This window comes from Typopeltis vanoorti, chromosome 6, assembly GCF_054136105.1.
Source record: "Typopeltis vanoorti isolate ZY-2024b chromosome 6, IOZ_Tvanoo_1.0, whole genome shotgun sequence".
NCBI classification, from domain to species: Eukaryota; Metazoa; Arthropoda; class Arachnida; order Uropygi; family Thelyphonidae; genus Typopeltis; species Typopeltis vanoorti.
Window position 1 is genome coordinate 104,718,795 of NC_143554.1, and position 12,844 is coordinate 104,731,638.

The window sequence follows — 12,844 nt, forward strand, 5'->3', positions numbered from 1 at the left end:
GACAAGTTCAAACATGTTTGAAAATCAGGCGCTCCTCACTTTGCGTGCAGATTGTGCTATTAAGGCCAGCATGCACTGGTCTTGACTCAGCCACCCACGGTTGTCAAAACCTCCGCGTGCGAGTGAAGTATGGAGGTATCTATTATAGGAAACGTGCAGTCACAAGCAAGGTCAATGAAATGCACTGCAGCTCGGCATGCCCGTAGTGTGTGTGCTGTCACTTTTTTGGAACGTGATACAGCCTGCTTCGGAAAAAGTGTGCACTTAGCTTTATATTGAAAACGAGACAGATGATAATCGACTCTAACCAAGGTTCAAATTTCAGGATTTGTGAAGCATTCGGTCATAGGAAAAGTTTGAGAAAAGCTGCTGTAGAGAATCAAAGGTTTGTTTGTTTGTTTGTTTCAAAAATCTATAAACACTAAATATGCAGCAGGATTATATTCATTTGCATTTCTGTTAAGTGGTTAATAGTGTGGATATGATTATTGTAGAGAATCTTGCTCAGAATCCTGCTTGTTCATATGCTGCTGTGCATCATCTGAAAATCTTGTGATTCTATATAGTATAATGGATATAAACATTCTGTATACAACCATGATAGCAAACTGACTGGTCTATAGTTATTGATACCATCTCTGCTGCCCATTTTATGTAATAAGATAATCAATGATTTCTACCACTGCAATGGATTTTTTTCTGTAGTTAAAATACCACTGAATATATCCAAATATAACCTCATGAAATTGACAACTTCCTAATGTAGTGTTCTGCTAATATATCATCTTGTTCAGGACTTATTTTTCGTTTCTGGCTTGATATACATACATTTACTCACTAAGAAATTTTATTTTATAGATTCTCTCCATGCAGTTATTTTCCAAGTATCAGTTAATAATAGGAACGATCAACAACTGCAGAAGACTGCAGGTTTCAGAACTGCCTCTTTTAATTCTCGAGTCAACCAGGAAGCTCTGTTTTCATATTCTTAGAGACAGCTTTGCCATATAATGTAGTGGCAAAAACAATCAAGAAATTCTGCCAATGGATCTATAACGTTTAGTTCTTGGCTTTAAATATTTACCTTTTCTCATTTCAGTGTCAAGTTCATCTCTCAAAGAAACCTAAACTTCAATTCTTTTAAAAAATCTTTTGTCTATGTACATCTTTTCAATGTTCACCATTTTTATGCTGCTCTCAAAACTAAACAGTGATTGCTCTCTCTTTCAAATCCCCCATATACTCTCATATACCAAGCCAGTCTGAAGTCCTTTCCTAAAAAGATATTATAGGCAATATCTTCAGCAAATACAATTAAAAAGCAAATACAATTTTGCTTTTCTTCCAAATTCTCTCAAAATTCTTTGATTTTATTATTCACCTTTAACAAATACTGTCTTTGTCAGCGAGTTCTTATTGTTGTCATCTTTTTTTTTTTTTTTTTTACTTCTAGTTTTAAATTACTAGTTTGAATAACACTATCACTATTATTAACTCTGAAAAAAAAAAAGTTAATTAAGACAATATACAATATTTGAAAATGAAACAAATTTACATGCAGTATTTTGGGATCTGACAGTGATAGTCATGAGGAATCTAAACTACAGGGTGCACATAGCAAGAATAGTAAAGACCATATAGTTCATTGATGCTGAGATGAGGAGGGCTAATAAACAAAAGCAAGAGAGGTACTTCCTATTTGTAAAAGATGTTGATAAGACTATATAGCAATCCCTCGATTAATGCGCAGTGCGTTTATGTGCAGATTAGTGCATCATTTTTTTTCGATATACAAATTTCAGTAATGCACCTCTAAAATTCAATTAGTGTGCCTACATGCATCATAAAAATAAATGTTACAGATTTTAAAAATTTTTGATCTATACATTTTTTATGGCTAACTATTTTAAAAAATCACTCACCAGGATGAAATAATTTAGTTACCGATTTGAAATATTTTACAAAGTTTTTTTTAATGGCATACTACACTATTTCCATGTACACTGTTCCAAATCTACCGCCAAAATTTATGTCGTCTGCTTTACATAGCATTTTACTGATCATATCTCGTGCAATTGTTTTCCTTACTTTTTTATTTTAAATTATTTTCCTAACGTTTAATCATGAGTAAAAGAATTAGCGAGCAAACAATAGAAGTGTGAAAATGATTCGAAAAGTAATCTGATTGGAAGAAAAACTTGAAATAATAAACAATAATGAACAAGGCGAGGCCAGAGCAAAGATAGGACAAGAACACAAAAATGGGCGAATCAACTGCTGAATACAAAGAGAAAGGTAAGGCTGCTTTAAGTTCATCATGCATGCACTTGACATCAAAGTATTATAATGATTGAATTAGAGAGACTTCTTTTTACATGGATTGAAGATTGTACCCAAAAACGGATCCCGCTAAACGCTGGCCTTATTAAATCAAAAGTCTCTTTGTAACCTGGAAAGAAAGGGCTATCAAAGATGGAAAAGAAGAGGAATTCCACATTAGTGCTGGGTGATTTGAGTGTTTCAAAAAAAGAGAAATAGCCTACATAATGTTCTAATCACAGGCAAAGCTGCAAATGCAGATAAGAAGATGTCCAGAGATTTTGAAGAAAATTGTGCAAGAAGGGGACTATTGTGATCAACAAATATTGAATATCGATGAAACCAGCCGTTTTTTTGGAAGCGAATGTCTTCCAAGACTTTTCTAGCCAAATCAGAGAAATCTCAGCCTGGTTATAAAGTTGCAAAGTCGAATGAAATTATTACTAGCAAATCTGCCATTTCGGAAGCATATTCTTCCACATTGTGCAAATGATTTTAGAGGCTTTTCAAATGAATCTAAGTTAATTAAATCTTATTCTGAGAAGTTGAGTGATTCTGACCTGCTAAATTTAGATGCACAGCAGGAAGATCCTAAAAATATGAAGAAAATTTAATCACTGACAAGTCCAAAGAGGTTTCTCAGAAACAATTTGAAAATAGTTTTCATACAATCAAAGTTTTTAAGCAGCAATGCTTAGAGGCTGACACTGGTGAAGAGAGAAGCAGTAAAATTTGCAGAAGAGTAGAAGAGGCAATAGGGCCATACCATCTGTTGTATGAAAAAAAAGAAACAGAATGCCCGCCAAACAATGTTAGCTCAATTCTCTGTTAAGAAGCAGAATAATAAATTTATATTCTGAATATGTTTTATTATCTTTCAGCTTCATGGTTATCCTTTAACTAGGCCCTGAGACATACCCTAATTTTTTTATAAAAAAAACTTAAGGATCAAAAAAGAAATCTGAGGAACGAATTATACATTTTCCCATAGGTTATTATATTCGATTAGCGAGTTTTTGATTAATGTGCCTGTTTTAAAGAACGCATTAGGCGCATTAATCGAGGGTTTGCTGTACCTGGACTACTACCTGAAAAACCTAAGTTACCTGGTCTGACATGATAACACATTAAGAAGAATGAGGAGAGGGCCCAGAGATCAGAAAGACAACAGCAGAACTATGAAATATCAGTTAAGAGGAAAGATTGAAGAAATGTCAACTGCAGAACTTGGTTAATATGCAGAAGAGAAGAGAAGATATAAGATAGATATATCTAATCTTTATCCAATACCTTGAATACTTTTCTCTTATAGTGCACTTTTTCTTTCTTTACCATGCATATTAGCTTCCTAGCCTGTATCTTATACTCTTCATGCATCTGACTGCCATTGAATGTCTTGCACCTCTTCCATTACATCTTTTCAACACTGCTTTCTTGATTTCATTGTTCATCCATTTCACTCCTAGTATGATGTTATTCACTGCTCATGTTAGATACTGCCTTATTAATTACTATCCTTTGTGAACATGTTTTCTCACAGTTCATCAATCGAGCATATTGATGGTAGTTGATGAAGCATATCATAATCACCCACCTTTATAATTCCACATGTATCTCAGCAGTAACTTTCCTTTTCTTTATGATCACTCTCAGCAGCAGTGTTGATACATCATTAACAACCACATTCTGTAAGGATATTACCAAATTCAACACTGAAACTTCAAGATGCTACTGTCACATGCTGCTTAAGATAGTTATCCCTCAAAAATTCAACAAATTCACTCTGGACTTGATGACTATGCTTTGTGCACCCCCCATAGAATATGCTGGAAAAAGGTGACTCTACTCTATTGCAAATACAGATATGAGAGTCTATTTCTGGAGTCTGTGTCAGCCCTGAGAAACTTTCCATACCTCAACAAATTTAAGTGTATGAAACTTCCCCAAAAATGGGAAATACTTATCCTCAGATCTTCAGCCCAATGGTCAAGACAATTCAATTTAGCCCACTAGGGGAGGACTAGTACTCAATGCTCAAATTTGGTTGCCTTTCTTCAGTCTCATTTATCTAGCATTAGTGCATGCACATATCATTATCCTGTGATCCCTGATGATGGCAATTTCACTTTTCTGAAATATCGGAAGTATTAATTAAAGTTCTTCTCTTCTTCTTCTTGTTATGCCTATCATGTAAAAGACTTACCCCAAATACGTGGAATAAGACATTTACAGGATACGACTTTATGTGTCCATTTCCAACTGACTTGGTGCATAGCCTTATGTTGGAAACGGGAGGGTGTATTTTATGTATTGTATGTAGGAGTGAGTGAGTGTGTGTTCACAGGACCAGTATGCCTGTTCTGAGGGATAAAAAATCTGGGTTTCTGGGAGAAAACTCTCCACATCCATATGAGACTGGCTAACTTGCCTTTAATCGAACGAGACCAAATAAAAATTCCTCACATCATGGAAAAGGAATTGAACCCAGGTCTTTCCAACCAAATGGCTTCATCTATACTGACTGAGCCATGGAGGCTCTAAGTATTAATTAAAGTTCTAATAATTAATATTCAGTATATGTTGTAATTCCCTGAACCACATTTCTGTAATTAAAATCTCCTATTAGATTCACCTTATTTTTACAACCAATTTGCCTACACATTTCACAACCAGTACGCTACATATCTAGGGCTATAGCTTTAATTTCAACATCACACCACAGCGATTCAAAATCTTCACATGTATTACCATTTTCAACTTTCACTCATGGACACAATTCCTCCGCTATCATTAACAGTTACCCCCCCCCCTTCTCTTTTCATCTTCCTATACTTCAGGAAAACTGAATATCCTTCCATTTCCATTCCCAACAATATATCATCCTCAGACAACCGAGTCTTACTTACACCAATTATCTTTGGACCTTTTGACTCAATCAATGCATCAGACTTGATTCTTCTATTTATATTCTTTATATTAGAATACAGCTAATTCTCTTTTTACACGACTTTTTTTTTTTTTTTATTTTTTTTTTTTTACACAATTTTGGTAAATAACACTGTTTAGAAAACAGAAATGATTCTATTTTTACACTGTATATTTAACAAAGTGATTTAACACATGACACTTATTTTTATAATTTTGAATTCAGTTCTGTTAAAAAGGGTATTTCCATTATAATTATAATTTCCTAGTACGGTACATATGTACTTAAACTTGAATTTTGGGGGAACCCCATCGATGTTTTAAATATCAAGGATTACTCTACGCTACAGAATGTAGACAAATGCCAAGTAGAACTTATATAGTGAAATAACAAAAAGAGTGTTGGAGGCATTAAAGCAACTAAGGATCGTGTGACTCTATTATTTTGAATGCTTCAGGAGATCATATATTAAAACCACTCATTAATCGATTCCTAAGACCACAGGTAATGAAAGGTGTGGATTTTAGCATGTTACCAGTGCACTGGAATAAAAAAGGTTGCGTTACAAAATAAATTTTTAACGAATGGTTCCATCAATGTTTTGTTCCAGAAGTTAAATGCTATTTGATATGAAAAAATCTGGACTTTATAGTTTTATTGATTATAGACAATGTGCCTATCCATCCTGTTTTAGAACATCCGAATGTGGAATATTGTATTCTGCCATCTAATAGAACATCTTTAATACAACCACTAGACCGGGTGTCATCACTGCCTTCAAAAGCTATTACATAAGAAGAAAATTCCAATGCATTTTGGATAAACTAAATAAGGATAATTTACTGACAGTTAACTGATGTGAAGAAGAAATTTTCTATTTTGGATTGCATCAAATTTGCTAAATTGGCATTATCAGAATTGAAACTATCAACTTTATATGCATGCTGGTGTTTAAATCTTGAATGAAGGAGAAATTTATTGTACTACATTTCATTCAGATTTAACAAGTACAAAAATTCTCGGAGAAATACTTGTATATTGGTAAAGGTGAAATTGATTGTAAAATAACAATAAAAATCATGATTTAATAATTTCCTTATATAATATAATATTAAGTGTCTTTGTCAATACAACAGAGGTTGAAAATAGATGAAAAAAATGTTAGCATGCCAAAGTTTAGATCAAAGTTACAGGAGAGATAAGCGGATTAAAGACATGTCCAGAGGCAGTCATGTATGCAAGGTCTAAAAAGTGCACAGCAGTTTCCCGTGGACATGCTAGGAGGAGGAGTGACGGCACAGAGTGCAGAAGAGTTAGGTGCCGGGTAAAAACAATGACGTAGTAGGGAGAATATCACAGCAGTGAATATATAGAGCATGGCAACGCCAACTCGAGGCTCTTTTTCCATCTTCTTCTTCCTGTCATTCCCGGAGAAGGAAGTTCGAGTGCGGTCGAGAAAGACGATGTCCATAGGCAGCTATGCGGTCAGACAGAGATCCAGCATGAGCATAGGCTTTGGCATAGCGGTATAATCAGCATAGACCGAGATGATATGCGGAACCGTGTAGACCGACCCCCGCAGACCAGCTTCGTCTATATCGAAGGAAGTGAATCCTGAACGTATTCGCTAGTCAGTCCTTTCTGAAAGCAATAAACCAAAGGAAGAAACAACGAATCGTAAGAATAGAGCAGATGATCGAAAAAGAAAGCCAGAGTGATCCTAATACCACGGTAATGTAAGAACTTTTTAAATCTTTTGTATATATATTGGAATGTTAGATTGTAACGAAGACAGAAACTGATAAGTTATTGGACTTTCGAAGTGTAATAGGACTTTAGCATCTGATCCACATATAGAATGTTATAGCTCTGTGTATGAGGACTTACAAAGTGTTGTGATTGAATATATAGTTTTGTTATAGTTAGTTAGTACCTGAGACCAAGATTTGGTAAATGATTACCTAAGAATGTTAAGTAATTAGAAGAATTTCATAATGCGTTTAGTATTAGATATTGATTCATGTTAAGAAAGATGAAGAATGCCCAGGTTACACCTGCATGATTGAATTAGCTTAGTTAAGTAACTGTCAGTAATTGTACCTTATTTTTTAATGAATAAACCTTTCTTGTCAACCTATTAACTTGCTTGATCTATGTTCTCAATGCACCACTCATAAAGTAGAACCTGTGTGAATCAAAATTTTGGGGATAGCCACGACTGCAATAAAATTGAGACACGTACGTTTTGGTGAAATTTGGAATAGCGATTGTATGAATATTGAATATTGTGCCATTCTGAGTGTTTTCTCCCAGACGATGAAGCTCCTCTAGTCTAATAATTTTGGATGGCGCAGAGATGGTACAGAACAAATAAATTTTTCCAAAATTAGAAAATGGGTTAATACCAGAATTATAACAAAGGGATTGGCTCTAGCCTGAAGCAGTGTCTTTGTTAACAGTGCAATGCATCATCATTCAATAGGTTTATAGCGGCAAGCAGATAGAGAAATAATAAAATCTGTATGAGTAAGGAATTAATGTGACTTAAGAAAAACAAATGAGTAAGTAAGGTAGAAAGGTAAAGGCATATATCAAAATTAACGTGTTTTTACATTGGCACAGTCGGTAGAATAATTGAAGATTTAATTGGAGACATAGTAAGATCTGATAAAAATAAATACAAGAAAAATTTTAAATTAACAAAAACAACATATTTTAACAATGGCGCAGCCGACAGGATTTGATATACTCGTTTAATCAAAGAGTGAGGTGAATCAAAGTGAGTAGGTTTTGAGCTAAGATCAGGCAGTTAAGCTATTAAGAATTTTGGAAGCAAATTTTATGAGAAACGGTAAATTTATAGTGTAAACTAATATACAGGTATGGCTCAACCATCAAGTTATGGAATAAACGATGATGAATTCTTTCAGACCATTAATCCACAGCAAGTCTTCCTGCAATTTTCTGGAGACTGACGACATGTTAGCCTTCTTTAGCTAAGTTGAAAAGTTAAGGCAAGTGGGCAGGTGGACTGATTTTCAGCTCCTCATCTTACTGCATAGCAAGCTTACAGGGAAGGCAAAGAACTTCATATATTCCTCTCCTATCTTAAAGGAAACTCTGGAATATTCTGAATTTAAAGAAGTGCTAATTTCCCAGTTTTTGAGATTGAAAAGTTTAGGGCCAAATTTGTGGAAATTGCAGAGAAGTACACAAAAGGATAAAGAAAGCATGACGGAATTTTACAATCGAATGCTGACTCTTGCCAACAGTCTAATTGTTTCGAACGAGGATAAGCCTCACCTAGACTGGGCAGTGTTCCATCAGTTCAGGCTAGGAGTTAAACAAGAATTGAGGGAGACAGCCTACAAGAAAAAGATCACTAATATCGAGGAATGCTACATTGCCGTGAAAGAGAAAGAGCAAATGCTCAGAGACATTCATCCCGCACCTGATACCGGCTATATCAGCATGATAAAGGATGCAAATTATCCCGTTAATGACACTAAGACCGAAAGGGAGCCTCACGTGTGTAAGGAGAAAACTAAGGACCAAGCTAAGAGAGAAGGGAACAGAGTAGGATCAGTCAACATCAATCGCTTGACTGAAAGTATAATAGAGGCTACAACAGCCTATGCTAGACCGTTTGGATGCTGTGATGCAGAAATTGGCAACAGTAACAGCACAAAATACCGAAGAGTCTCCTCTGAAATCAGAGAGAGAGTGTCAGTGGACAAAAAGGAAGGAAGGGAACTGCCTCAGTGCTTCAACTGTGACAAGGTTGGGCATCTCGCCCAACTGTTTTAGCAGTAGGAGACGTTCCAGCAGAGGAAATAATGAGGAGACAAGGTTTTAACATGTGTATGCTAACAGAGCATGGGAGAGAGGGCAACGACAACATGAGCAATCCTCAAGAATGATAATTAAGGGAGAGATATGTGGAACACACGGTAACTTGTTGTTAGACACAGGTTCCCAGACCTCTATTATATCGGGAGATTACTTTCGAAGGATAGACCCCATGTGAAAAACAGAATTTCATATTTTGGAAGGCCAGTTAAATTATCAGGAATATTTATCTCCACAGTTTATGCGACCAAGTCAGTTCATTTGAGAATATACATACCTGAGTTTAAAATGTGTGTTTGGCATGAGTTATTGGTCCTGCCCAGGATTTCTCTCCCACACGTTCAATTGATTTTTGGAAATGATTTTCTTGTGAAGCAAAGGTTCTCATGTGACTACTCAAGGAATGAGGTACATCTTTTGGGAAGAAAAAGGATAAATAAGGAGAGTCAAGAATCACTGTATATGAAAAGAAATAAGAACTCACACGAAATAGGAACACAATGCGGAGATGATGTCGAGCAGATTGACGGAGTTAGAGAAGGTTTAATAGGCAATCAGATTGATTCAGAAGGGCCTCCGCCTCAAGAGTCAATGATCATTCTGAAGTTCGTTGCATATCTAGAGTCAAATTGTCCGACGAACTTAGTGATGCAGAAGGTAGCCTGGAAGAAATTCATCTGAGAACGATTGGCGTTAATTTCATTAGCATTATCTCTGGGCCAGAGAATTCTACAGCAAGCCAGAGTTCAATAAGCACACTTTACATAATGTGCAACACAGCCACAATGAAAAATTCAAGTGTATCCAGAAGGTGGTACAAGGTGATGTTGGATATGCAATAAGAAAAAATGGAACAAGGGGTTTTGCTCAAACAAGAGACAATTTAAGACCCAGATGAAGTAGTAAAGATCCCTCCAGAAACTGTACTAGAATGATAAAAAATAAAAAAATTTTCCGAGAAAATTTTTTATTTGGAAGGGGAAACATTTGTTAAATCTTGAATGAAGGAGAAATTTATTGTACTACATTTCATTCAGATTTAACAGTATCAAAATTCTCGGAGAAATACTTGTATATTGGTAAAAGTGAAATTGATTGTAAAATAACGATAAAATCCATGATTTAATAATTTCCTTATATAATATAATATTAAGTGTCTTTATGAATACAACAGAGGTTGAAATTAGGTGAAAAAAATGTTAGTATGCCAAAGTTTAGATCAAAGTTACAGGAGAGATAAGCAGATTAAAGACATGTCCAGAGGCAGTCACGTACGCAAGGTCTAAAAGGTGCGCAGGAGTTTCCCGTGGATACGCTAGGAGGAGCGACGGCATGGAGTGCAGAAGAGTTAGGTGCCAGGTTAAAACAATGGCATAGTAGGAAGAATGTCACAGCAGTGAATATATAGAGCTTGGTAACGCAAACTGAAGGCTCTTTTTCCATCTTCTTCCTGTCGTTCCCGGAGAAGGAAGTTCGAGTGCAGTCGAGAAGGATGATGCCGTAGGCAGCTACGCGGTCAGAGAGATCCAGCATGAGAATAGGCCTCGGCATAGCGGTATAATCAGCATAGACCGAGATGATATGCAGAACCATGTGGACCGATCCCCGCAGACCAGCTTCGCCTATATCGAAGGAAGTGAATCATGAACGTATTCGCTAGCCAGTCCTTTCTGAAAGCAGTAAACCGGAGAAAGAAACAACAAGTCATAAGAATAGAGCAGATGATCGAAAAAGAAAGCCAGAGTGATCCTAATACCACGGTAATGTAAGAACTTTTTAAATCTTTTGTATATATTGGAATGTTAGATTGTAACGAAGACAGGAACTGATAAGTTATTGGACTTTTAAAGTGTAATAGGACTTTAGCATCTGATCCACATATAGAATGTTATAGCTCTGTGTATAAGGACTTGCAAATGTTGTGATCGAATATATAGTTTTGTTATAGTCAGTTAGTTCCTGAGACCAAGATTTGGTAAATGATTACCTAAGAATGTTAAGTAATTAGAAGAATTTCATAATGTGTTTAGTATTTGATATTGATTCATGTTGAGAAAGATTAAGAAGGCCTAATACCACAGTAATGTAAGAACTTTTTAAATCTTTTGTATATATTAGAATGTTAGATTGTAACAAAGACAGGAACTGATAAGTTATTGGACTTTCGAAGTGTAATAGGACTTTAGCATCTGATCCACACACAGAATGTTATAGCTCTGTGTATGAGGACTTGCAAAGTGTTGTGATTGAATATATAGTTTTGTTATAGTCAGTTAGTTCCTGAGACCAAGATTTGGTAAATGATTACCTAAGAATGTTAAGTAATTAGAAGAATTTCATAATGTGTTTAGTATTAGATATTGATTCATGTTGAGAAAGATTAAGAATGAGCAGGTTACACCTGCATGATTGAATAGTTAAGTAATTGTCAGTAATTGTACTGTATTTTTTAATGAATAAATCCGTTCTTGTCAACCTATTAACTTGCCTGATCTATGTTCTCAATGCACCACTTTATAAGTGGTGCATTGAGAACATAGAACCTGTGCGAATCTAGGGGGATACCCACGACTGTAATAAAACTGAGACACATACGTTTTGGTGAAATTTGGAATAGTGATTGTATGAATATTGAAATATTAAATAATGAAAAGACTGTATTAAATATTATTAAGCTATTTTATTTATTACTATATTAATATTATAAGAACTTGTATTTGATAAATTAACTGCGCATTAATTGAAATGTAAATATTCTCTATTTATTCCTATTTGTAGAAGTTTAACGTTATGCAACAGCTCAATTTTTTATTATGTTTTGTTTTGTTGTCATGGAGACGTATGTAAGTGAGCGAGCGCGAGACGAATGTTGAAAGCTTATTGAAAACAGTTTTAGTTAAAGAGGTCACGAGAACAATTTAGGCGGGAAGAATGGACATAAAAAGAAAGAGTGCTGAAAATATAGATGAAAGAGGGAAGGTGAGAGAGAATTGGCATTTGGTTGGAATCGGAGTATTCAGCATTCGGGGAATCAGAGTGCGATATTAGAGATTCGGCAAGTCACTCAAGCAGTTAATTTAAGTCTACTAGTCGAGAAGCAGTTAGCTAATAAGATGTAGAATAACAATTATAGCTATGGAAAACAGCTGAGAGACTATTAAATAGACTAGCGATACTTGAGTTGAGATTTAATTTCAGCGCTGACCTTTCAAGGACATACAGAACCTTGAAGCAAAGCACGAAGTTACTAGGGAGTAGTAGAGGCTGAAAGTTGAAGTTTACCGTTAGCTGTGTTTAGAATTATAGTGCCTAAAGAATTATTTGAATGTGCAGGAGGAATGAACAACTATGCATACAAAACCTCAAGATAAGGAATTATTGTGTATTGCCTTAATTCATGAGTGATCAGTAGTACTTCATGCAAAAAACGTTTGTTTATGTGTATTGTGACTGATGATTAATTCAGTTATTGCTTAGAAGATTTATTTTAATGAGTGCTGTATACTGTTTAAAATGTTTACGGTTATAAAAAGTGTTTGTGTGTAAGTTGATGAAAAAAGAAGATTATCGGTAAGATTATTCCAACCATTAATATTCCCATACAGAGAAGTGTGTGAGTTTCATCCTAGAATTTCCTTATATTAACAGTAACTATTGTGGAGAATTAGCTAAAGTGTATATTTTAAAGTGTTTGTTTGTGAAGCGGTATTACTGCAATTTTTGTTGTATTTGGAACTTAAGGAACTGTGA

General features: G+C 35.2%; 1 protein-coding gene across 1 annotated transcript in view; it reads right to left on the bottom strand.

The window, feature by feature from the left end:
- The window catches only part of btv (dynein cytoplasmic heavy chain beethoven), a 1,245,321-nt gene that overhangs the window by 1,089,438 nt on the left and 143,039 nt on the right, over positions 1-12,844 (bottom strand). The gene's annotated exons all lie outside the window — the stretch shown is intronic.